General features: G+C 35.0%; 1 pseudogene; it reads left to right on the top strand.

The window, feature by feature from the left end:
* Positions 1-7,362: 7,362 nt before the first annotated feature.
* Positions 7,363-8,315, top strand: LOC131276748 (olfactory receptor 7A10-like; annotated as a pseudogene).
* Positions 8,316-24,308: the final 15,993 nt, after the last annotated feature.

Here is a 24,308-nt window from a genome sequence, read left to right as displayed (position 1 = left end):
ATATTTTTCTAATCTCTGGTGAAGCAAAAACACAATTTGTTTTCTAGAGACCTCGTGAGTGATTCCATCTCTCTTTTCTTCCTGGGAGCAGAACTGCCAACTTCATTCATAATTCATGAAAGAATCTACATTTGTGAACTCAGACCATACCTTGATAATTTCAGGGTGAGTTACAGAATTTCACAGGTGCTGGGGGAATGTATTTTGGGTCCGTGTTCCCATTTTTTTCTAGTAACTTTAAGGGTATGAACAGAAAATGCTCATAAGGAAAACTTAACATGCACAGACCCAATTAAAATGTCATAGTGAAAATAGATAGTGGATACACTAAATATCTCTTTTTACCAAGTTGCCTCCTCTAGCCTTAGCTCTCAGTCTTGGTTTGTCCCTCTCTCAGCAGCATTTTTACCTTGATTCACTCATTCTACTTTCTCTACAATTGTTGAAAGTATCCGTTTCATTACATTCTTTCTTTGTTTTTAATATCCCCCCCCTTGTTGTTTTTGTATACTATCTGCTCTCTGTGTCCATTTGCTATGTGTTCTTCTGTGTCAATATTTATTTAATTTTTTTCTCCCGCCATTCAGCTTCCTTGATGTCTGCTCTCTGTCCATTCACTGCACAATCCTCTGTGCTTTTGCTTGTCTCCCTTTTTTGTTCTTGTTGTGTCACCTTGCTGAGCAAGTGCTCTGCTGGCCAGGTGGCTCTCTGCTGTGTGGTGTGCAGGTAAACCTGCCTTCACAAAGAGGCCCTGGGATGCAAACCCAGGGCCCCCCACATTATAGATGGGAGCCCAACTGATCGAGCCACAGCTGCTTCCCCTTCATTCATTTTTTTCCTTTCGTCAATTCAACAAATGTTTAGTAATCAATTATTTCATAAAATGCTCTAAATATTTTTTGGAATAAAGAAATGGATAAGATTTTGTTCTTCATATTAAAGAGATTGTATCCAAATGGGGTAACTGACATAGAAATGAGTATATCCAATAACTAGAAATGGCTCTGAAATTCTGGTGTAATGGATCGAAAGGTATGGTCTCATCCCGTGGAGGCTAGTGAAGTCTTAACAAGGGAGCTAATGTTTGTACTGTGCTTTGAGGGAGGATTTGGAGTAATTCCAGAATGAGAAAGCAGTAGAAGTAAACCAAGAAGGTGCAATAGGGACCCAAATGTTTAATCAATGTAACAATACAATATGTACAAGATCTGGTGAGGTTTTAAAATAGTTCTTGAGTTTGGATGAAAAATGAGGGGCAGGGATGCAAAAGGGGAAAATGAGCCTGGCCAGGTTGGCAGCAGCCAGATAATAGAGATCCTTGTGTTTTGTCCACAAGATAGACATTTATGTTTGGAGTAATTGGAGAGTTAGTGCTGGTCTATAGATATGTGATGATCATGAAAAATTTTGACCTGAGATAAGTTCACTCTGGGCCAATGTGACTCTCACTCTTGTTAAGACCCCACGCTGATGATGAGGGATGAAAAGTTGCACAGTGGATTTGGGAAAGGTGTGGGGAGTGAATCTGTGTGTGATTGAATCATAATGTTTAAAATAGTGGATTTTGATATTAGGCACAATGCTTGACATTATATATTCATTATTTTATTTAATTATTTCAATTACTTTATGAAATCAATGTTACTGTTATGATTCAATTGATGAAGAATGTGACACTTAGAGCAATGTGCTATTCTTGTACAACTCATTTAATTGTATCTGGATTGAATCTTGAAATTTGATGTCTCTAAGATTTTGTATTTCACTAATATTTTTACTTCATAATAAATTTACATTAAAACAGTGTTAGATTTACAGAAAAATTGCAAGGATTTTAGAAATAGCTTCTGAGAACTTCTTACTCTCTTTCCCCTCTTCTTAACATCACCCATCCAAAATAATCTCTTGTACTTACCTGTCATAAATTCTTAATCTCTTTGTGATTCAGACAGCTTCTCAAGTACTCCTCATTTTTGAAGTCCTGGATACTTTTGAGGAGTGGAGGTCAGAGGTATTATAAAGTATCTCTCAATTATAATTTTCTGATGTTCTGAAGTTTTTTGAGGAAGACACCAGAGATAAAGTTCCATTTCATCACATCATAACCAAGGTGCAACTTACCAGTACGACTTATCATTGTTGATGTTTATGTTGATCAACAGTGTTTTGAAGTACCCTCAGTGTAAAGTTCCTTATTTCTAAGCCTTTCCATATATCATCTTTGCAAAGAAGCCACTAGTTGAAGCCTGCACTTCAGATTGGGGATTTATTCTCCATGTCCTTGAGAGAGCAATATCTATATAAGTTATTGAAATCTTCTGTTTAAGAGATATGTCTCTTGTTATGTATAATTTAGTTATATCAGGATTGACTCATGACATATTTCAAACTTTGGTGTGTGATACAATACTATTTTTATTGCTGTTTTGCAATTTGCTCTACTTATCCATCGAATCTTTTTCCAGTTTACCTTATTTCTCTGTACAATAACCCCATCATTGGGAGGTTAATTTTAGCACCAATTTACTTTTTGATACTACAAAATATACCAGGTGCTTCTTTCATATTTTTTTCCTAGAAACAACAATTTCTCTAAGAAGACGTTTAATGGAGAGTGGTTTTAAATTCCAAAGTCTGGGCACTGTCTGTGCTCCTTGCTACTGCAGCCTCTATGCCCTCTCTGTGGAGTGTATATGAAATATATGTGTGTATACTCAGATTTGTACATGCTCATATCTAGTAATATGTATATATAAAACCTTCTGTATCTGTATTCCCCTACACATGAGTTCATACTGATTTGTCTACCTCTAATCCATTATCTCATAGAACATTTTGACCTCTTCTTCTTGCTTATCTGTAAGCTCCCACTTTACAGTGAGAAAAATATTCCCTTAACTGCCATCTGACTATGGATATCTTGATTTTAGTGGACATGTATAGAAGCATTAGTACTGTTAATCCATACTCGGTGGAATGCTAATTTATCAACTAGAGTACACTACATATGCACAATTTCTTTTGACTTCATTTTACGGGTTCCATTCATAACCAATATTATTTTTCAGCACCTTTGCCCTCGGTCCCCTCTGTTGGGACAAATTACACTTTTTTTTATATAGTCAGATTTACAAAAAGTTTATTCTCTCTGAGATTCCCTTGACCTTTTAATTAATTTTTATTTGCATATGTAAGGTTTACTGGTTGTGTTGTCAAGTTAAATACATTTTGACAAATGTATAATAACATGCATCTACTTTTACAATATCAAGCAGGATAGATTCATTATTCTATAAAGCACCCTGTGCTTCTATTTATTCAACCTTACTCTCTACTCAAGCAAGTAGTGAATATTCTATTATCCTAATGTTTTGCCATATCCAGAAAATGATATAATTGATATCAGCATATGCAGCATTTTATAACTGGTTTCTTTTAATTAGCAATAACCATTTAAGATTCATCAAATATATATATTTGTTTTGGAAAGAACATTTCATTTTATCTCAATAATGTTCCATTTTTAGATGTAGTACAGTGAATTTACCTTCTATCCTGTTGAACAACCTCTTCATTGCTTTCTGATTTGGAAATTACAAATATAGCTACTATAAACAATTGTGTGTTTTTGTACAAACATAAATTTTCATATATATGCCTAGAAGCACAATTGATGGATTGTATGGTGTATTAGTCAGCCAAAGGGGTGCTGATGCAAGGTACCAGAAATCTGTTGGCATTTATAAAGTGTATTTATTTGGGGTAGAAGCTGAACAATTACCAGGGTCTAAATAATCCAACTCAAGGTACTGTAAAAGTATTTTCTTATCCAAAGTCTGTTGCCACATGTTGACAAATTGACATGCATTTTCTGAAAGGGTTCAACCTTCCTCCTTCCTCTTAAGGCTCCATGGCTCCAATTTCTTCTGAACTAAGGTGTAAATTGGCAAAAAGCTTGTCTCTCTTCCTGGGGCTCATTTCTTCCTGGGCTGCTCTATTCTCTTCACAAGGTCGACTGCACACTATCAGGCTCATCTTTCTTCAGGGGATCAAAAGATCCTGTCTGATGAGCTGTTTTTCTTCCTCTGTGTTTATTCTGTGTTCTCCTTCACCATGTATTTACTACCATGTGAAAGTCTATTTTACCCCAACCAAGGGGGTGGGAACTGAACCCTGCATGCCCTATTGACATGCTCAGATAAGCCCTGATCTTGATTTAATTAAAAGTTAAACCTCTGAATTTAATACAATCTAATATGCCCAGAGGAATTGACCATTTTATAAACACAACCCAATGTGTATTTTTGAAATTCATAAGTAATATCAAAAATATGTATTTTTGGAATTCATAAATAATATAAAAATACTATCTTTATTTGTACAAGAAAATGCTGAAGTGTCTTATGGCTGCAAAATTTTGTGTTCTCACTAGCGATGAATGCAAATTGTATTGCTCCACATCCTCAAGATCAATTGGTATTGTCAGATTTTAGCTTTTTATCTATTTTAAGAAGTGAGTACAGATATTTTATTGTGGGATTTCTTACTTGCTTTGAATTTTTAAATTATGATTTAAATATAAAAATATCAAATTTAATGAATTTTCAATTATGTAAATTCCCTTGAACATTTGCGATGTTAAATTCTGGGAATTCTTCACATAGTAGGAAAACATTATAAAAGACCAGAGAGTCTGTGTATATAATCTTCAGCACTCAAGTATCTTTTTAAACATGGAATAAAACACTTTTCAGCATGCTTCCCCTTTGAAAGATATACCTTCAGTTTAAAATATAATAAACATTATTCCTGTTAAGGTTGCTCCAGTGTCATTTGTAACTGAATGGCAAGAATTAAAAGAATTGACAACACCAAGTACTAGTGAGGAATAGAAGGAATGGGACTCTTATAAATTGTGGATGAGAGGATATATATATATAGAAATACCGTGGGAAGCTGTCTGGTAGAATTTACTAAAGTTTAACACATTAATGCACTCTTACTCAGAATTTCTGCTATGGGTACGGACCCAAGAAAATGGATATGTTTGAGAATGTTATGAGCAGCATTATTCCTAATGTCCAAAACTGAAAACAACCCAAATGTTACCAACAGAAGAACAGATATATAAATTATGGCATAATACGACAATGGAATAGCACACAGGCATGAAAAAGTTCAAAATACTAATGTTTGGAACAAAATGAATGAATCTCCTCTCAGGAATACTGTGGAGCAAAGAAGCCAGGCACAAACGAATGTTTATTGTATATTTCAATGCAAATAATATTTAAAAACAGGCAAAACTAACTTCCTGAAACAGCAGTCAAAAGGATGACTATTTATTATTTTCTTTAATTTTTTAATATAATGAACTTTTTTAAAAAGAGATTTTATATTACAGAAAATTTAATTCAAAAGGATCCCCTGAGGGATTCCCAGGTATCACCTCCCTCTCCCACATCAATTCCCTTTTTTTACATGTAGCTTTAAAATTTATTATGATGAATCTGTAAAAGCCATTCATTTTAAAATGCACATTTAAAGAAATGACTCACTTGTGGTAGTGACTAACCTAATTATAGTAATAATCTATAAAATAAAAGCATCACTGTGACATTTGTCAGCATTTCACACATCTAACAAATGCCAACTGCCATTGTTATAAATTTTTTAAAGTCAAAAACTTAAGCAAATAAAAAAACCCCATAATTTTCACATTTTCATTCATTTTTGGCTGACATTTAAAAGATTCCATATATAATAAAACCTCAACTCTGAATCAAAATAAATATTAAAACTTTTATACCTTGTGACAACCTTACTCTACAGAAGCAAGGAAAACAGAGTAAATAGTAAAAGCAGTATATTTCTAGCATAGAAAGCAATCAATTTTATCCTTTTTCATAAAACAAACGTCAGTGAGACAACATTTTAATAACACTGATCAAGTTATTTACTATTATTCAAGAATTTGCTTTTCAGTTTGTGCCTTTACTATGCATCCATCCATATATTTGGATTATAATTAAATTTCCACATCAAAAACATTTCATTCAAAATTCTAATCTTAAACATAAACAATAATTTTTGAAAGCATAATCAAACATTTTACAATAATGCTATCATTTTAATTTATATATTTCATTTGAAAGAATGATCTTACAAACAGCGTTTTTTTCCCTGTTTTTCCAGAATAAATGTCCCTCTGTCTAAAAGTTTAAATTGTAATAAAAAAGACAGATTGAAAAAATTCATGTTTTTCATTTTTTTCATCAGACATTGATAGAAAAAGAGCCATTTGATGTTGGAGTACCACCTTCCTTCCCAGTTACAGTCTCGACAGACACAGAGGCAGATGAGAGCTTCTTTTTGTGTGCTTACTTGGGAAGTGTATATATTCTTAGCTTAGGATTCTGTTCAGATATTTTGAACATTTTTTTAATTCTTCATTTGCTTTCTTATTTTGGGGTGTTAAGGCTTCTTTGTATATTTGGATGTAAATCATTACCTGACGTGTTTTGTAAATATTTTTCCCAAATCTGTAGATTTTATTTTCAATCCCTTATGAATATCTTGCAAAGAGCAGAAGTTTTACATTTGAACAAAAACAACTTATAAATTTTATTTTCTCATCGATCATGTTTTGGGTGCTTTATCCAAACACTCATTTCCACACCCTGGGACCCTAAACATTCTCTATGTTTATTCTAGAAGTTTTACCATTCATTTTATTTTTAAGTGGTTATGATTCACTTCGATTTAATATTTATGAAATTTTTACAACTTGTGCTTAAGTTCCTTTTTGTTTGGCATGAGTATATCCTATCGTTTTAGTACCATTTGTTGAGAAGACCATACTGTCTACATCAAATTGCCCTTGTCTTCTGTGAAACATTCACGAAACACATTCGTATGGGTGTTTTATTCTATCTAATTCTTTAATTAATTAATGTGTTTAATTAATGTGTTTCTACATTAAGTGTTGCAATTAAGTCATATGGTTCTTACAACTTTGTTCTTATTCTTCACTGCTTTTTTCTCAAGGTACAAAAAGACTGGTCATTCGGTTTGTTTCTGAAAATAAAGTCTGAGAGAATTTGTAGGGGAAAATATTGCTTGGGCATAGTTTTTTCCGTTATGGACAAGTATAGTTAGTCAACAAAATTTTCAAGGAGAAGCAGGGGCATTTGATTTCCCTGACATTCTTAAATAAGGAAATTAAATCTTTAAAAACTCTATAAAAATATAATCTTAATTGGCTTACAAAACAAATCATTACATTTATTAAAATTTTATAATTTCTGTTTGTGGCTAAATTTGCATTATTCTGATATCTCTTCCAGGAATTCCATCATCTACATGGAAACAGAAAACCAAACATGTGTCTTAGAATTTGTACTTCTAGGGCTGTCAGAAGATACGGGAGTGCAGCCCCTCCTCTTTGGACTGTTCCTGTTGATGTACCTAGTCACCTTCACAGGGAACCTGCTCATCATCCTGGCCATCATCTCAGACTCCCACCTCCACACACCCATGTACTTCTTCCTCTCTAACCTGTCTTTTACAGATATCTGTTTCACCTCCACCACTGTCCCAAAGATGCTGTTGAACATCCAGACAGAAAGAAAAATCATAACTTTTGAAAGCTGCCTCAGCCAGATATTTTGTACATACTTTTTGGACAAATAGATAACGCCCTCTTGACTGTGATGGCCTATGACCGCTTCGTGGCCATCTGTCACCCCCTGCACTATATGGTCATCATGAACCCCCGGCTCTGTGGCCTCCTGCTACTGGCATCCTGGTTATCGAGTATTTTGTTTTCCCTTTTACAATGTTTAATGGTTTTGCGGTTGTCTTTTTGTACAAAGTTGGAAATCCCCCACTTTTTCTGTGAACTTAATCAGGTAATCCGACTTGCTTGTTCTGACACCTTCCTAAATGACTTAGTGATATATTTTGCATCTGGACTTCTGGGATTTATTCCACTCACTGGGATCCTTTTCTCTTACTATAAGATTATATCCTCCATTTTGAGAATGTCAACAACTGAGGGCAAGCAAAAAGCATTTTCTACTTGTGGGTCTCACCTCTCAGTAGTGACCTTGTTTTATGGTACATGTCTTGGAGTGTATCTTAGCTCTACTGCTTCCCACAACTCAAGGACAAATGCAATAGCCTCAGTGATGTACATGGTGGTTATTCCTATGCTGAACCCCTTTATCTACAGTCTTAGAAACAAGGACATACAGCAGGCCTTTAAAAAGCTGAGAAACATTCTCTCTATAAAAGAATTCTTTTCCCAAATTTAGAAAATTGCTCATGATTAATAGAGGCCAAAAACTGGGAGATATAAATATAAAATCTTTGTAACTGAATAGAGAGATAATCTGTTATTTGACTCATATCAGAACTCTAATTCTGTAATTTTTTTATGAAGAATACCTGTTTCTTTTTTATTATTATACATCATGTGATCTTTCTTATTTTATTCCCTGGAATCAGTATTGAAGTCAGAAACAACTACCTAGATTTTCAGTAGTGAAAGTTTCCATACATGTAATTATATATATATATATATATATATATATATATATATATATATATATATATATATATATATAGCAGGTGTTGGAAGGATGAAGGTGTACTGCAGTCAGTGCCAGATGAAAGAAATTCCTGGTGTTTATGGTTTTGGTGAAAAATAAACTCTTTTATAAAAGGCTGTGTATCACCTAACAGGGTTTTTATTCATTGGCTCCAAAAAAAGTTCATAGCCTGAATTGGAGAAATCATCTGATTGGTTTACAATAATCCACAGTATATCTCTGATATGCCCTTCGTCCTGCACATTCCAAATCATAAGTTAAGTAAGATTGTAATCAACAACACTATCTTTGATCTTTCAAACACTGATGATCTCAATAATTACTATTATTCTCCCAGTGATCTATGGTTACCCCTTAAAACTTATTTTCCTAATAAAGAATATTTTCTGGAAATTTCTCTAAGCATGTCCTATAATACTAGTTCATATTTACAGATCATAAAAGCAAGGTGCATGTTTTCCCCATTTCTTACAATAACTTTTTCAACTATTAAACCCAGATATTAGGAGATAACTTCAGGTTTTTATGTAGACCTACAAATATGGGATTACACAAAAAAATTTTTAAAGAGGAAAATTTTTTAAGCACGTTTCATTAGCAAGTATTAGAGAGTGTTTCAAATCTCTTATATCTTCCTTGAATTGATGTAACACCTAGATCTTTTCTGACTTTCCCATTCTTGCAGCTATTATTTTTCTCTCTCAAAAAAAAATGCGTTCCTTGTTTTGTCAGTAAATTTTTAGTCTTCTCCGGGACCTGAATATGTGTGGAAACAATAATGATTTACTCTAAATTAGTATATAAATTTGCTCTCGTGGAAAACTAAACATATTCCTTAAGAATCTATTGTTTGTTATTGATGAAATTAAAGTTCATTTTAGATGTTTTTTAAAATGGGAAACCTTGAAGTGATGCCTTAAAATATGGCATTCATCTAAAGAAACTTCCATAAATTGAGTGAGAGATAAATGCCAGGTTACAAAGATAAACACTAGTTTATTTCCTGGAGAAGTGGGAGGCTTGATTGCTGCCAGTACAGCATTAATTTTATATGATATAGATGGAGAAGAAGACTCATTGTGAGCGAGCTCTGTTCTGTTCAGTTGTATTATGTTGTGTGAGTAGAATAATTATTTACTAGGATTGTACCATGAGAAATTTAGAGAAGATGAACACTGTTAATTAAAGATTAACAGTCCAGAGTGGGGGAAGTGAGAATAAACACCCTTAGTTCCAAGGAACATAATTTAAACTAAGACACAGTAGAACCAGGAACAGAAATGTACCTCTTATAATCCACCAAAATAATGTAGCCAGTGTGTAAGTGAGTACATTTCAAACATAGGAGGAATGATTCCTTCCTCCACTGCAAAGAGCTGAGTTTCCAATAGAAGCAAATTCTAGAGTAAAGGTATTGAATAAGGAGGCCTTGGACTTCACCTCCTAGTTTCTTTCCCAAATGCCACTCCTCTGATGTCTCATCACTTCCAGATCACCCTTCTCACAAGAATTAGAAGCACCCACATATTAATAGCTCTGAAATACATCATCCTAAGTGTGGTTCATTGTGTTTCATCTCCTGGAGCTTCCAGAATGAAGATATTTTGTATTTATTCACTATCCAAGGAGGAAACCACCAGAAGAACAAAAAATCACTAGAATGAATCACCGAAGTTCTGTTTTACTGTGGGAAGAAAATACCGTGGGAGGGAATGTGTCACTGGTAGTAACAGCAGAAATATACAAAAGTGTCAGATGTAGGAAAGTCCACCAATATAAATTTGGTTATTTTCCAATTTCTGTTTCAGATTGCAAGGACTTTCGTTTCCATTGCAGCTAAATTTCTTCTAGTTCAACTACAGAGAAATCTTAAATTTTCTTCATTGTATATTTCAGTTTTAGAAGTTCTATTTATTTCATTATTGAAATAGTTTTTTGCCATTTTATATATGTGCAATACACTTTAATTTTCTAAAACTCATTAAAAAGTGTTGTATCATATTCTGTGCCTGCATAATTTCAAACTCTGATACACTTAAGGCTTTTTTCCACTATCTACTCTTCAGACTCTCAGTCATGGTAACTTGTTTTCTTAGTGTTTATCTATTTTTAAATTGCATTCTGTTAATTTGTCACATCTATTCTTGAATGAATTCTTGGAGTTCTTGGTGGAAAAGGGTGAATTTACATTTGAAATTATTTTCTCTTAGGAAGTCAGAATCATATAATGTTAATTTTTCCACCTACAACTTTTAAGGATATAAAGGTGCTGTGATTTCAAAGTGCACACTGATTCATCATCCAGAGGGCTTTCCCACCATGTAGTACCACTGTTATTGCAAGCAGTTATCTTGATATCCGTAATGAATTAGCATGTATAATATTGTTACCCTTTTAAATGATGCTATTATTCCAAGGATATAGCTTTACACAGGAATCTCTTACCAGAGTTTCAACTTATGAGAATTTTGGACTTCTCTTTCCCATGAAACCTATTCACTAATGCAGAATCTGAAGTTCTTCACTGAGGACCATCTCTGCCAAATTGACAGCTGTCATTTGAACTCTACTACCCATCATTGTCCATTTTATTATTTATTTTGTGGCTAAATTAATTTATTTTCTTAGGTAAGTTTAGGGATGAATTTAAAAGATCCAGGGATACTTATAGATGTGAAGCCTCATATTTTAAAACATCACAAATCAGTAGCCTACCTACAGATTTGCGGGAACTAAAAATGAAGGGCCAACTGAAATAAAATATAGCAGAAAGATGGAAATATTAAACATTTACATGGAAAGAAATGAAATAGGGAAAAACATTTGAGAGAACCAGTGAAATTCATATTTGGAAAAGTTCAATAAAATAGCCAAGGTTTATTTAGATTGAGAAAGAAAAAAAAATGAATGGAAGGAAATCACTAAAATACAAAATTAAATAGGGGACCTTGCTAGAAATTGCTGATATTAAAGAGATTATGAGTGAATACTATGGTAAATTGTCTGCCAATCTCTAGATAACCTGGAAGAAATGGACCAATTCTTAGAAATACACAATTTACCTAAGTTAACTAAAAACAAATAGAGCTCAACCAGAGGGTAACAAGTAAAGAGACTCAATTAGTCATCAAAAAAACTCCCCCAAAATACAAGTGTATGATCAGACAGTTTCTGTAATGAAATTTGAAATATTCAAAGAAGAAATAATTATACTACTCAAAATCTTCTAAGTTACAGTCAGGTTATCTCTTCCAAACTCATTCTATGATATTAAAATTATTTAGATACCAAAGTTACATAAAGAAATAAGGAAAGAAAACCAAGGTCCAATTCCTTAAAAAAATATAGATCCTGCAGCTGTAGGCACTCTTGCCTCCCTGGTGTGGTGGTTGACATTCTTCACCTCCCTGTTAGCTGGCCAGACTTGAGTACAAAGATCATATGTGAGTTCAACTCCATCACACTAAGGAACACAAACTCCAAATTAGGTCCAACTGGCATGGCACTGAAATCCATCTGCCATGACCATAGGATCTGTGGGTCTCTGTATTCCTCAGAAGAAACAATACCATGGCTTGTATCTACTTTGGCAGTCTCTGGAACCCTGCTGAGGTGTGTGTAAGCACAACCCCTCTGATGATCTCCCAACTCTTTTTTGGAGACTCATAGCCATATAACCTCATATGTCCTATCCATTTCCCACTTTTATTCAACGTCAAAAAGCAGTTTTTAACACATGATCCTACATGTAGGCTGAGATATTCTGCTGGTCTGAGCTGATCCTTTTATTCGAGGTCTTTTTCTAGTTACATAATCAGCTGGTGGTTGGTAAAAATCACTTGGCACCAGGGAGGATCATTCCTGGAAGCCATGTCCCATGCTGGAGGGGAAGGTAATGCATTTACAGGCTGAGTTGGCTTAGAGAGTGGCCAAGGATGCCTATACCTGCAGGCAGGAGAATTGCATCCATCATCCATGTGGATCTAAGCCCCCTCTTGATATAGAGTCGGAGTGGACATAACCATTCCAGGGTCTACAGAATGGAGGAATAGAGTATGGATTAGAATGGACTAACTGATATTCTACTATGGAACTATCGTGATTAGTAATGGAAGAAAATGCAGCATTGATATGGAGAAAGAGGGCACGGTAGCTGCTGAGGGTAGGTAGAGGGAAGAAGAGATATGATGTGGGGGCATTTTCAGGACTTGGAGTTGTCCTAGGTGGTACTGCAGGGACAGTTGCTGGACATTGTATGTCCTACCATGGCCCACTGGTTGGACTGGGGGAAACTGTAAACTATAATGGAAACCATTATCCACTGGTGTAACAGTGCTCAAAAATGTATTCACCAAATACAGTGACTGTCACATGGTGATGAAAGAGGTTGTTGATATGGAAGGAGTGGGATGAGGGAGGTGCAGTGTACATGGGGACCCCATATTAAAGTAACACTGAAAAAATAAAGAGAAAAAATATATAGATCCAAATCACTGGTCAAAAACTGTGTCATCAAATATGACTAAATATTTAAAGAAGTATCTATGTCCTAGTGAGATTTATCTCAGTATGTAAGTGTGTTTAGCATAAGAAAATCAATGTAATGCACCACATTAAAACAACAAAGAGAAAAAAAAATCACATCGAAATTTCAATTCATCCAGAAACTATGAAAGACAAATTCCTACACTGTTTCATGATAAAACCACTCAGAAAATTTAGAATAGAGTAACTTCCTCCGCATGGTAAATATCATAGATGTAACAACACAGGTAAGTTTATCCTCAATAAAAGGAATGAAAACCATCCTCTTACGTTCTGGAATTAGACAAGGATGGCTTCTTTCTCTCTTGCTATTCTATAATGTATTGGAAGTTAGGAAATTGGTCCATAAAATTAAATAAATGCATCCAAATTAGAAAGTAAGAACTAAAACAGTTTTTAGTAATGTTATGTTCCTTTATAGAGAACAAGAGAAAACATCCATAAGAAAATTCTACAGCTCATATGTTAATACAACCAAATAAGAAATATGAGATTTTATTTTTTGAGGTATGGAGAACCAGGAATTGAACCCAGGACCTCCTTTGTGGGAAGTCAGTGCTCAACCACTGAGCCACATCAGATTTCCTGCCTTGTTTTTTATATTTCTTTTATTTGCTTGATTTTTTTCAGGAGGCACTGGGAACTGAACCTGGGATCTCCCACGTGGGAGGCAGGTGTTCAATCACTTGAGCCACATCCACTCCAATTATGAAATTAATATGCAAAAATTTCTTGTATTTTATACAGTTCCAAAAATGTTAAGTATGTATTTTAAAAATGCATACACCATAGCATCTAAAAGAGCAAAACTCCTACGAATAATTTTAACTAAATAGTTGAAGGACTTGCACAATGAAAACTAGAAAATACTGTTGCAAGAAATTAGAGAAGATGTAAGGAAATGGTAAGACATCCTGTGTCTTGGATAGGAAAATTTCCTATTGTTAAGATGCCAGTACTACCCAAAAATTCATAGCTTCATCATTATTCCTATAAAATTCCCAGGAGACTTTTTAAGCAGAAAGACCAATCTTCATTCAGATAAAATTACACTTCACCAGGACTGAGTATACATCGTTAGCACGATCTGTTTATTTCTCTTCTTTTGTTTGGCTTCTTTAAACTGGGAGAAAATTGAGAGCAAGCACATTATGTTAACCTTTCTTCATGCTCAGAACATACTTTAATGCTTACCTTATAGTGTTCTGAATAAATATTTGTTGAGTGACCAAGAAAACAAACAGTTGTGTGAGTTGAACAGAAATTGCTAACTATGGGGGAGAAAAGAAAAGCAATGAGACAAGAGGAAATTCTGCTTAAAGAGAACAGCTTCATGAATGAGAGCCAACACCAGAAGAGACAGATTAGATACAGAAGATATTTTTGCGTGTCCAGAATCTCTCTCCTGAACCAGCAATAGAGAAATCATTCAGGGGAATCTTGCAATACTAGAGCTCCCTAAAGTGAAGTGACCCCGTCAAATGTTATGAGCTGTGTGCTGTGGTTAACAGCAATACTGTAACGTTCAGGCATCGATGCCAAAGACACATTGTGTTGATAATGGAAGAGTATGTAAAAAGTGTGCCAAATACATTCTCAGAACGATGGTTGGTGGTAATAATTTGATGACATTCTCTCATAATCAGTGGCAAATGTTCCACCATGGTATAGTGTGTTGGTCAAGGGGCCTTGTCTGGGAACTCTTCACATGTGCATTATTGTTTTCTATGTCCACAACTTCTGTAATAAAAGTATATTTAAAAAAATAATATAGGACATTCTGATATACCTCATGCCCTCCTGCTTTTCCACTCTCCCATATTAATAATAGTTTACATGTGCATGGTATGGTATGCTGGGGGAAAACCACACCAATCGTAAGGTACACACTATCATTAGTACTTAGATTGAGAAAATATTTTTTCATAAATTGTAATAAATGTTTCAAATTTATACAAATTGTAGGTGGTGGGTTGATGTATGAGAATCCTGTGTGATGTTTTGCAGGTTTTTTAAAAAAATATTTATTCATTTATTTATTTCTCTCCCCTCCCCGCCATCCCGGTTGTCTGTTCTCTGTGTCTGTTTACTGTGTCTTGTTTCTTTGTCTGCTTCTGTTGTTGTCAGCAGCACGGGAATCTTTGTCTGTTTCTGTTGGGTCATCTTGTTGTTGTTGTTGTGTCAGCTCTCTGTGTGGGTGGAGATATTCTTAGGCAGGCTGCACTTCCTTTCGCGCTGGGTGGCTCTCCTTACGGGGCGCACTCCTTGTGCATGGGGCTCCCCTACGCGCGGGACACCCCTGCGTGGCACGGCACTCCTTGCACACATTGGCACTGCGCATGGGCCAGCTCCGCACGGGTCAAGGAGGCCCGGGGTTTGAACCACGGACCTCGCTTGTGGTAGACGGATGCCCTAACCACTGGGCCAAGTCCGCTGCCCTGCAGGTTTGTTTTTCAAGTTCACAAGTTTAAATATACACTTATTGTTTATGTATGTTCATGTATGAATGATATACTTTAATAATTTTTTTAAATGTTGCTTTTATAATTGATCATTTGATGGAAGGAATTAAAATTAAATTCATATATTAATATCAATTGCATAAATTGAAATTTGAGGTAAGATAAAAATAGCATTAGACTTATAGAAGAAAGTGTAGATTAACTCTCTGAGCATAAATTGAGATGAAAGTAAAGCAAAGGGACACATTTGAGCACATAAATGACAGACTTAGGCCAATGAAGACCTGAATGTAAAAAAAATATGAAGAAAATACTCCATAAATGAAAAGGCATGGAGAATCTTCAGAACATATTTTATAGTCATAATTTAACAATGTACATGTAAAAAATGTAAGAAATATGCTTAATGTAAAGTATGGACCATAATTAGCTCAATTTTAATATTCTTTAATCAATTATAACATAGGTTCCATAGTAAATTAAAGTGTCACCAATAGGGTGGTATATGGGAATGCTCCATTTCTTAAAGGATATTTCTGTAAGCCTACATCTTTGTGAACTAAAAATGTAAAAAGTTTGTAAAGAATAAAATGTACTAAAATTTTAAAGAATCAAAGGATGTAAACCAATGATTCAGGCAGCAAAACTGTAAATAACTTATAAATGTAAAAATATGCTCAGCTTCATTAACAAACAATGGAAGTGAAATTAAAATATTCAGGCAATCTAATTATTCAATAATTACTTTGACAAGTATATTACAAATCCTCAGAGGATTCAATAATTACTTTGACAAGTATATTACAAATCCTCAGAGGTGGCGAAGAAATGGTAAAATGGTAAAAAATGGTAAAAAATGGTAAAAAAATGAAAACTGTTTGCTTTTGGGGTTGCATGAACCAGAGACCAAACAGTCCTTATTTGGGGAGGATCTGTCCAGAAGTAGGAGTTTATATTGAAACAACTCCTGGACTCTTCGAGGGTTAACAATTACTACTATCATGCTCTACTAGTGTAATGCAAGATGATGCCTAAGGGAGTGTCCTCACTTTAGACAGGCTTGATTTGAATCCTTCCTCTGCCCCTTCACTATCTTGGTGACTTTTGTGCTAGTTACCTGGTTTCTGAATGTCCTTAGTTCCTCAACTGTAACAAAGGAAAAATGATACTAACCGCATCAAAGTTACAAAAAATTAAATGAGATAATAAGTATAGAAGGCTTAAATGGTGTTAACAATAGGCTGTGTTCTCATTTTTCATCAATGATTTTGAAGAACTTTTCCAGGTGATAGGCTTTCCCTCATTCAATAAATTTGTTTTCATGTCCAGACACAACTGTATATTTACCATTCCAGTCCATTTGCCTTTCAATTCAACAAATAGTACCTCAAAATGAATGTCATACCATCATCATTAGTAGACATTGCAGCTACAAAGATGCATGATATATGTTTTTCAAATAAGGAAATACACAATGGGATAACTAGGAAAATTTAGGGAATTAGATATGACTCATGTAAAATGACACAGATGAAGAGGGGGAATCTTGGAGTTAATTTCATTCTCATAACTTCAGAATGCATCTTTATAAATGAGTTTCCAAAGAGGTGTACATCTCATCAATTCAGAAGATAAATATAAAATTCATACTCAAACATTTATTTACATACATTTGAATGTACTTTTAAGAAGAAATTCATTTGGAAAACATAATTGATAAGGGTTTAATATCCAGATAAGACATAAAACACTTAGAACTCAACAGAAGACAAATGATGCAATTTAAAAATGGTCAAAGGACTCGAGTAAATATTTTTCCAAAGAAGATAGACAAATGGCCAATATGCACATGAAAGATGCTCAGTATCAGTAGTCATTAGGGATGAAGTACTGAAAAGTGCTAGAAAGTTGATGACTCCTGGGCACACTATGCTAAGTGAAGGAAGCCAGGCACAAAGGGTTAGATAGTATATTATTCTTTTTATATGAAGTATTAAGAATCATCAAATCCATGGAGTCAAAATGCAGATTGGTAGTTATCAGGTCTGGGGAGAAGAGGAAGTGGGGAGTGAATGCTTAATGGGTCTAGGAGTTCCTTCCATGAAAAGGATGTTTGGGAGTGTATAAATGAAGTGTTTGAACAAGATTGTGAATGTACTAAATGTCATGGAAGCGTTCATTTTAAAATGGGTACATTTCCGGTGCGTGAATTTCACAATAACATTGCTTGGAAATAAAAAGGAATGAAGATCTGTGACGTTCTCCTGTATGCATAAACCTTAAAGACCTCATGGTGGCTCAAACAATACAGATAAAAAGGAGAAATGTTTTATGACTGTTGATGTGAAATGCTTAGAGTAAGCAAACTCATAGAGAAAAAAATAGTAGATTACAGTTTACTAAGAAACTGAGGCATGGAGAATGGAAAATTATTGCTGAAAAGTTTTATATTTGCTCCCAATCCGAGGGGTTGCAGCCACTGCAGCTGCCTGAGAGGAACTGGGGGAGGAGGCACCCACGTGGCTCTGCAGAGATGTCTGAGCCAGGGGAGCACCAGGGCAGCAAGGCAGGGCCTCGAAGGAGGCAGGGCGGCCGGGGCTTTGGCCTCCTTCTGGCCTCCAGGGAATCTGACCAGCGGATAGTGTGGAAGCAGCAGCAGGAGAGGCAGGGGCTGGACCTGTCCCTTAACCTGAACCCAGGACAGCAGGCAACCCAGTTGGATGGAGGAGAGTCAGTGCCCAAGAATGGAAATTCTCTTCACCATGCTTTGGAGACTGTTCAATCACCGGAAACAAATTTGAAATCGTTGGGCTGGATAGTGCAGGGAAAACTGCTGTCATTTCCATTTTTCTAGGGATGACATTGTGCATACATCCCCTACAATAGGAAGTAGAAGAGTGTCTGGTTAATAATACGTGTTTCCTTATGTGGCATATTGGTCGCCAACAATCTCTTCATTTTTCCTGGAATCTGTACTGTACTAACAGTTTGTAATAGTTTTTGTGTACAGTGTAGAGAAAGGATTTCTATATCTAGTGAAGAACTGTATAACATGTTAGAACATGAAGGAATAAGAAAGCAGGTTTGCTGACGTTTGCTAATAAATAAGATGTTAAAGAATGTATGAGTGTAGCAAAAATCTCCGAGGTTTTGAAACTTAATTTTATATCCAGGCACGCTCTGCTCTGAACAGCGAGGCATTGTGCTAAGGATTTGAATGGATGATGTCATAATTAGATGAAGCCTACTGACCTCTTCTCACAGACATTGCGTAAACCAAGGTGTGGACTTTACATGAAACCTGCAAAAATGAGTGGGTTAAATATATTTATAATGAACTAATATAAATTTTTCTATAATTTATATTAAAGAAACTAAGACCATTTATTTGAAAACAGAGATGAAGTCTCAACTTTCGATTTGCTTTCTCCTTAATTTCTTTCAAATTAAGGTCTTAAATCTGTGACTGACATTTTTCTCATATTGTACCCTCTCAAGACATTGATTATTTAGCCTGTGGTAAGTATGATGAGGGGGCGACATTGTTCACATGGAGAGATTTATCAGCAGGGTAAATCTATCATTCCCTAGCTGAATGTTGTGTTTTTGTTCTACGTTAAAATACAAATCAGCACAGATATTTAGTTTCCAATCTTTTAAAGTTTAAATATTAGGAAAATTATTTTGCCTAAGATTGTGTATGTATTGAATATATATGTCAAATTCAAATTAATGGCTTTTATTTATGTTCTATAGAAAAGTGATTAGTAACACATGAATTAGTAATATTCATAGCTGTAACCGTATAAGATGAGTGCATTGGTGATAAGTGTCATTTTGTACTTTTCCCCTTAGGCTCACTGTATTGTAATTACCAACTCCCAAGTCATTAAACTGCTTTTAAAAAAAAGGCAGAGAAAGAGGTGGGAAGGAAGGAGGGAGGGTGGAAAGCTAGAAGGATTGATGGAAAAGGAAAAAAGCTTTACATTGTGTTAATATTTTTTGTTTATCAAATCACAGGGAAACGTGTACTATAACTATAATATGTGCCAGATTTTTGGTTTAAGTATTACTAATGGGTAGAATTACACAAGAAATATCAGTTCATTGCTTGTATAGGACCATATGCCATCTATATTACTGAATAAATGGTTAATCCAAAAATCATTAAGCCATTAAATGTGATTAAAATGATCATGTATTTTTCAACATTAATTGAAAACTATTGCATGAAACATGGCATTTCAGAGAAGTAACAGAATTATGTGTGGGCACTTAAAATAAATATGAGATGAAAAGTAAAACATACTTTCCAAGCCATTACAATACTTTATTATTTTAGAAAATGTGGTGGTTTCTTCAACCACATGAATATACTGTTTGGCAATTAGAAGATGCAAAAGCCTTTTGAATACTTTTTAGAATTTGGTGTGAAAATTGATTGATGAGATGGTTCTTTCACTAAGTAGTACCTAGGCCCATCATACCTCTAATTTATTTAGGGTGTTCGATTTTTTGGTGTCTGAAAGTTGAAGGTATTTCTGTTATAACTGCAAAGAAACTTTTCATAAATGTGTTAAAACATATTCTGTATACCCTTATTTCCATATATTTTTGGCCTGAAAATCTGAAGGCTAATTCAAACTGACATGTTTTAGACAATTCAAAAAAAGAAAACTTACTTTTAATAGCAGCCCTTTGGATTTCCTGAAGATTTTAGAGAGAAATGATAGAACATACATTAACAGTGGCAAAATTTTGGAAGTTCTTTTCAATTAAATATAATATAGCCTCCAAAAAAACTTTCAGATATTCTGTTTGAGGTGATATAAACTTTAGGTAATTTATCTTGTTGACAGTGCAAAATTGTGATTGAATTTTTACCAGTAAACTATAAAATGCAAATTTTTGAGCTGTATCTATGTTTCTATAATAAAAAAATTAAATATACACATATCAGTTTTCTGTCTTTACTGAAATGAATTATACTTGATCTATTAATTAAATTATTTGAGCATCCTTAACGTATATGGGGGAAATTAATTGAGACATTCATATAAGTTATATGGTATCTAAAAGTCTCTTAATATAGTTCTCATAATCAGCAATCTTTTTACAGATGAAGGACTACTTTACAGGTCTTCACTTGTGTTACAAACATAATATTCTTAATTGATTTGGAATAGCATTGTCAATTAAAGGATTTTAGTGTCAAATGAACATAGATATTTACTTTCTTGAAGAGAATAGCAATTTTCTGAGAGTAACTTTTAGGATGGACTGTATCCACACTGCATGTCAGTGCTTTGGAAAGTCAAGCGACGCAGGGCACGAGTCCCTCAGTGTTAATTTTGATCATTTTAAAGTCAATGGTTGTGGAAAATTGCTGCCAGTTTAGAAGTGTGGAAAAGAGGAAAGTTCTTGGAAGAGAATAAAACCTGAATTCCCCTGACTCATAACCTAGTGTTTGGAGAACAGAGAATTAATAAGAAAAACATTCTCTCTGTCCAGTTCAGTTTCCCACAGGGAAATGATTATTCAAGGTTGGATCAACAAGAAAAACAGATGCCTAATGAACAAATCTAGAGAAGCTGTAAATATCTCCTCTGCTGTACTCAATTATCTTATGTACAGTCAGGCTGGATGGCATACGGATATTTCTTTGCAGTCCCAAGTCTGGTTTGGGGACTAATGCCTGATTCTCTTCTGCTGTCTCTATAGGGATACAGCCTCAATCTCCTTAACCAACCCCCCAGGCAGGAATTTGGACTTCTGCAGTAAGACCTTACCGACTCCATCCAGGTGAGTCAGAAAGCCCAGTAGATCATGCAGCAAAGAGCCAAGGTGGATGGAAGTTGAGAGCTTTGACTTGAGCTCATCTGGGATCTACTCCAGCCTGATCCAGAGCTGAGCGATCATTGTATTAGTTCTCATGCCTGCTAAGTTAGTGAATTATTTTTTTCACATTAAAAATAATTGACTATTTGAGTCAGTAATGCAGGGCACATTACAGATTACTAAGAAATGGGAATGGAAGACAAATTAGAAGAGGGAAGAGGAGGGATAAAGAAGTTCCAGTAAAAGGGAAATATCTGTCCAAGGAGCTTTGCAGGTAAGTGGGAATAAGGGAATGGGCTAGTAGCAGTGGCAGAATGTGCAGAGAATTGAGGCTATGCCTTTTTTTTTTCTTCATTTAAGATGAGGTGTATTTAAGCAAATGTCTATTCATAGGAGATGTCTAATAAAGTGGAGGTAGATACTTCTTTTCAATAGCATTTCATGAGGTATATATTCTCACATTGGATTCTCATGTAAAATAGTATTTTTATATAATGGGTGAAATGTATGTATTACAACTAATGTACATTTATTAAAGATCAGCTCTTTATTGCAAAATTATTCACAAATCTCACAGCAGCACACCCGTTAATGTATTGCAAAGCACTCCTCAGGACCAGAGGCCCACTGACTAGAATAGATTATTTCATAAAAGCACAATTTAAAAATAATGTGGGCTCCTGCCCACGCAGGGACCTGAAGCAATTATGGCTCTGTCCAAGCCGAGTTTGTTGCTTTGCCTAAATGCTGCTGTTGTGGGCTGGAGAAAATGACCCATTATCTGGTTTAAGAGGCTCTGGTTTTCTGGTCACAGCCTTCCCCTATGGGGATGGAGAAGCTGTGTGGCAGCCTCCTCCTACAACACCTCTGCAAGTACTTTTATAGGGGAAGTTACATATGTTGTCCCTTGGTCACTTACATTCCCCATTTCAAATTAGTTGTGCAACTCTGTACCTTTGTATATTAGGGTATATGTTCTTATTTTTAAAGTAAACATTCAAACAAACATCTGCAGGTTGTTTCTCCTCAAATTTGCTCTTTGCCATTTAGTTCTTCTATGTCTTTATAGACATATTTAAAGGAAAGTGTGAATGTGTATCATCATAACAAACAATATTTACCCCATTGTTTTTCAAGCTATGAAAGTTTTGCTTCCATCAAGTTAGTAGATCAATTTTTATGTGTATTTTCACCTGTCTTTCTCATCCATTTTCCTCATTGTGCCTTTTGGCCTTTTGAGGTTAGATCTACTTCTGAAATTGCATCACCTTCTGCCATCATTTGGAAAGCATTTTATTTTCCATTTGACCACAATTTGCTTTATATGTTACACACCATAAAGCAGTTTTCAGTCTACTCTTGCTGGGAAGGAACCAATGGAACTGAAATAAGGCTGTTGAATACAGTCTGAGAGATGCAGAAAGATGTGACATTAGAGAGTCAGAAGAAAAATGTACCTCATTAATTGTCTTGTCATTGTAAAAATACATCACTGCCTTTGTCTTTTGGATGAATTTCTTTTTGTTCTTTTTTTAGTTTTTTCTGCACTTCAAAAGGATATAACAAGACTTGGAATGCCAGCAAAACCAAGGAATGGTTCCTTCATCACAATTTCTCTTGTGGTGCTTGAGATATTATCTCTCCTTTTATTTGACATACATTTAATTCCTTCCTCTCTTTTTACTCTGCTCATTTTTCTGTTTCTTTAAATAAAGGGAAGAAAGTGATCATAGCAAAAGGTAGCACCATGTTTAACATGCACAATAGGCTTGTCAGCTGGAATTTCAGAGCATCTTTTCTAAAAATGTGGAGAATCGAAAAACTGATGTTGTCAGCATGGATTGTATTTACTCCTGGGTGATCAATGTGGCTGAGCATGAGAAAAGCATGATGTTAGCTCAGCCCAATGATGCTAAAGTGTGCATCATGCGTGTGGGTGTGATGTGTGTATTTGATGGGGTGTGACCATTCCTCAGAGTAGGGATATCTGAGCACATATATAATACACAGTCTGGGGGATATTCTACAAAACCCGATAGGACTAGTTCCGTCGCATTTGGTGGGTCAGCATTGCAACCAAATTAATGAAGTGTGAGAGGTTCACCATATGGTTAAAGGATTCCATGGATTTAAAGATTCAGCAGCAAAAAGGCTGACTTGTTTTTAAATCTCCTCTGAATTAATCTCTCTTCTCTATCCTCTTAATCATTTCCCTGCCACAATGACCTCCTATTTCACTCTGAAATTCTGAAACAAGTGACTTTTAAGGTCTTTTTGCAGGAAGTTCCCTTCACTGGGCACAAATCTCCCCTAATGTCCTCATGGCTTCTGCCTTCTCTCCCTTTAGGTGCTGCTTTAAATTTCATATCATACATGGCACTTTTCTGAACACCAAGTGAAAAATAACACCATCATTTCACTTTTTTTTTTGCCTGCGTTCTTTTCCTTAAAGCATGGGTAATCATCTCATTTGTAAGATGATTATGTTTTAATTGCATACATTCTCTCTCTAAGAATAGAAGTTTGGGACTTTTCTATTACAGCATTGTGGACTCATTACCACAAATCTACTTGCCCCTTACTTACAACTCAATATATGTTCACATAGAATGAATTTCTCATGACATCTGTAGTGTGCATGAATCCTTGGTAAAGAGATGAGTTGGGGGAAGGAATTCCTAATCAGAAGAGACACTAGAAATACACTAAAGGGATAAGATCCATATAAACAATTTAGATATTATATTTTTCACTGAAATAGACGATGTAATATTTCTGTTTGGATAGTATTATCTGTTTTTTTAAAAACTACCCAAGTTCTTTTCTATTTCTTCTTAGTCTCATCAACCAC

Source organism: Dasypus novemcinctus, chromosome 30 (genome assembly GCF_030445035.2).
Source record: "Dasypus novemcinctus isolate mDasNov1 chromosome 30, mDasNov1.1.hap2, whole genome shotgun sequence".
Taxonomy (NCBI): domain Eukaryota; kingdom Metazoa; phylum Chordata; class Mammalia; order Cingulata; family Dasypodidae; genus Dasypus; species Dasypus novemcinctus.
Note: the sequence above shows the minus strand (reverse complement) of the source record. Positions and strands in the feature narration are given on the sequence as shown.